This window comes from Capricornis sumatraensis, chromosome 1 (genome assembly GCF_032405125.1).
Source record: "Capricornis sumatraensis isolate serow.1 chromosome 1, serow.2, whole genome shotgun sequence".
In the NCBI taxonomy this organism is placed as follows: domain Eukaryota; kingdom Metazoa; phylum Chordata; class Mammalia; order Artiodactyla; family Bovidae; genus Capricornis; species Capricornis sumatraensis.
The window spans coordinates 165,398,846-165,402,653 of record NC_091069.1 but is presented as its reverse complement, the minus strand read 5'-3'; the positions used below and the strand labels follow the sequence as shown (position 1 = coordinate 165,402,653).

Here is a 3,808-nt window from a genome sequence, read left to right as displayed (position 1 = left end):
TTCCCAACCCAGGGATCGAACCCGGGTCTCCTGCATTGTAGACAGACGCTTTACCGTCTGAGCCAGCAGGGAAGTCCTGATGGCAATGGCACCCCACTCCAGTACTCTTGCCTGGAAAATCCCATGGACGGAGGAGCCTGGTAGGCTGCAGTCCATGGGGTCGCTACGAGCCAGACACGACAGAGCAAATTCACTTTCACTTTTCACTTTTATGCATTGGAGAACCCACTCCAGTGTTCTTGCCTGGAGAATCCCAGGGACGGGGGAGCCTGGTGGGCTGCCGTCTATGGGGTCACACAGAGTCGGACATGACTGAAGCGACTTAGCAGCAGCAGCAGCAGTTAAATATTATAAGTAATTAAATTTTAAATATTATAAGTAATTATAATTACTTATAAGTATATTAAATATTATTAAATATTTAAATATTATAAGTAATCTAGAAATGGTATAAATTATATGGGAGGCTGTGCCTAGACTATATGCAAATACTATGCCACTTTATGTAAGAGACTGGAGCACCTGCTTGGTTCTGGAACAAACAACCCCCATGGATACTGAAAAATGACTATACAATGAGAAATCCAAAGAAACTTAGACTAGGTTAAAGAATTGTTCTTTAAGCAATCAGTCCAAAGAGGAACGCAGGCAATTCTATTCTGATCAATGGTGCCCTAAACACCACTGAAGGTGGTGACTAACACCCTATGGAATGAAAGCTACCTGGGGCCAGAATTCATACTGGTTTGGTGATGTTGTGAAATTGCTCAACCTCCTGAAGCTTCAGCTTCCTCATCTGTTAACAAAAACAGTAGTGGCCCCTCCTCACCCCCACTCATGGGGTCATTGTGAGGATTCGGCGAACTGATGTCTGGTAAGGTATTCGGCACAGTGCTGAACACAGAAGAGATTACTAAATCAATGATAGTATTGCTGCAAACATTAATTGAGGAAGTGAAAGGAAGATCAGAGAAGAATAGCCCTGACTAAGTAGAGTATTTTGCCAGGAGTAAAACCCTATGGACTGCAAAGCCAGTGTTCTACAAACCTCTTCATTCTGGCTTAGGCATCTGATATCAAATAAAAGGATTATATGTTACTGCAGAAAAGTAGCCACTGTACCAGTCAAACCCTGAGAAGGCCTTGGAGGAAGGTGAATGATGGAAGAGTCTCCCCAAGGAACCTTCCGAATTCCTCTGAAGCCTCCTCCTGGGACAACTCCTGGAAAGGTCACTGGCTGCAGCCAGAGCCGAGTGCCACAACCACAAGGAGCAGGTCTGAACTAACAGTTCCCCAAGCAACCCTGAGCCTTTGGGGCCTGTTGGCAGTCCCTGCAGCAAAGCATGAACCCCTGTGGTCGTGTGCGTGCTAAGTCGCTTCAGTCATGTCTGGCTCTTTGTGACCCTATGGACTGTAGCCTGCCAGGCTCCTCTGTGGTTAGCTGGGCGCTAACTCATATTTGCATTTAAAGCTCTAAAAGGAGCCACAGTACTTTATACCCCTCACTTCTGGGGTTATGGGTTGGACAGGTGTGGTTAGCCTTCAGGCAGTGGGGTGGGTGAACCTACTGGGGAAGGGACTCCATTTGCATGTAAAGGGGGAAGAAGCCCTGGCCTGGAAGGTAAAACTCTCCCCAGGCCCTTCAAGTGCTTTCACAGCCCAGCCTTCCCTTTGCCCTATAAGCTTCCCCTGAGCCCACAGCCTACTTCCCAACTTCAGTTGAAGCCCGTGGCCTGGCAAGCGTCACAGTACTGGACCCACAGGGCTGAGAGTGGTCAACTTTCCACAAGGCCATGTCTCATACATAGGAAACACAGCCTAGGATTTTCTCGGGGCACAGGCCCATCTCTCAGCTGTGTCTTTGAACTTCAGACCCTCCAGAGTCTTCCTTCTGGCTCAGAAGGGGTGCAGAACCCTGAGGGGTATCATGACTGTCTTCTCCCCACTCTCCCCAGCCTCTTACCAAGTGCAGCATCCAGCAGCTGCAGGGGCGGGGGCCCCCCCGGCCAAGTGCTCCCACTCTCTGCCTCACAGGCCGGCACCTCCTGCTGTGGGCTGTACTGTGGCTGCAGGGTCTACAGAGAGCTGAGAAACTGGGGAGATAAGGGGACACAGCCACCCCGGGTACCCAGAAGAGCCTGCCCTGCCTCCCCCTCAGCCCCACCCACCCTTTGCCACCGCGAAGTCATTTTACTCAACATGAAAGGAATATCTCTGACCTCATGGTCTTTAATAATTCTGTGAGCCACGAGGTTTGTGGGCGGAACAGCCTCAGAGCAAATGCAAATAGGAGGAACTCGGGAGTGGGATTGCTGTTGTTCGTCCAAGCCCCCTTGGGTGAGGTGACCCTGAGGACCTCCCCAACAAAGGCTGCCGAGGAGGTTCATGGATTATGGGAAATTCCCTTTGCCTTCCCAGCTGTGAAAATAGGACAGAGACTCCCAGGAGAGGCTGGAATGCAATCAGAAGAAAAGTCTTGGAAGGAAGCAGCTGATCTTCTGCCCTCAACTTAGGCCTTTCCGGTAGCCCCTCTCACAGCCCTCCCACCCACGGACGTTGCTCCCCTCCCACTCTCTCCCATCCTGGATGTGATTTTCTTATCAGTCATCCCCTAGCCCTGTCTCCCACGGGAAAAATGTCCTCTATCCCTGGAAACTTACTTCCTACTTCCTACTACCTGCATGCCTCAGCATCCGGGACAAGGAGGATTGCAATAGAAATACATGTGAGTGTGTGGTTCAAAGAACATCTCAACAGTCAAGCATCCTCACTCCACCATCAAAACAATGCCAGAGCAAGACTGTTTCACAGGGGAACTATAACAAACCTGTAAAGAGAGGATAATTCCAATGCTACTTAAAATATACAGACATAAAACATAAAGAAACACTTCCAACTTTGTTTTATGAAGTGAATTTCAAGTTATTATAAAAATGATTAAGATTGCTCACAATAAAAGAAAATCAGATCTTAATCTCTTACCAATAGTGTGGGGGAAATTCTAAATAAAAAATGTCACAGAGATGCCAATAGCAAATTAAACAAAATACGTAAGCACCAGTTAGAGTTTATTTCAGGGTGAATAAACATGTACGTGAATCATAAAAGGATGATTCAATACTAGGAAATCCTTTTATATTAATATTAAATACAAGTTCTACATAGGAAAAACATATGGTCATTTCCTGACACTAAAAAGAAAATTCAATCCCTATGACTGGCTGGGAAAACAAACCAGTCAGTAAAATAAAAATTAATTTTTTCTTAGCATAATTACACACACACCACCCCCAGAGTCAACATCTCTTCTGAAGGAAAAACACTAGAGGTATTCTCAGTAAATTCAGAAATAAGACAAGGATACTCAGTATTGCCACAACTAGTCAACAAGTTATCAGAAGTATTAGCAAATGCAATTAAAAGAAGCAATTAGAGGAGTAAGAGTTACAAATAAGGATATAAAACTATTTCTAGTTATGTTATCGTAACAAGAGACTCAATGAGGGAAATATCACAAACAATAGAATTCTGTTAAATTGGCAAGATATAGCATTAATATAAATTAGAAAGTAGTCTTCTTATATACAATCATTAACTAGTTAGAAAATATTTTGGAAGAGAAATCTCACAACAGCAAAAATAAAATACTCAGAAATAAATTTAGCAAGAAGTGGTCAAAAGCCATACTAAAAATCTTTACTCCAATGTATCAGCTATCCAAAGACATTTTCAAACGGAACCGTGTGTGTGTGTGTACTTAGTCACTCAGTTATGTCCCGCTCTTTACATGGGCGCAGCCTGCCAGGCT

At 45.1% G+C, this 3,808-nt stretch overlaps 1 non-coding gene across 1 annotated transcript; it reads right to left on the bottom strand.

Annotated features, from left to right (window-relative positions):
- On the bottom strand, positions 1-72 carry TRNAC-ACA (transfer RNA cysteine (anticodon ACA)). The gene has a single exon. It is a non-coding gene; the product is annotated as a tRNA-Cys (tRNA).
- Between the last annotated feature and the right edge of the window lie 3,736 nt (positions 73-3,808).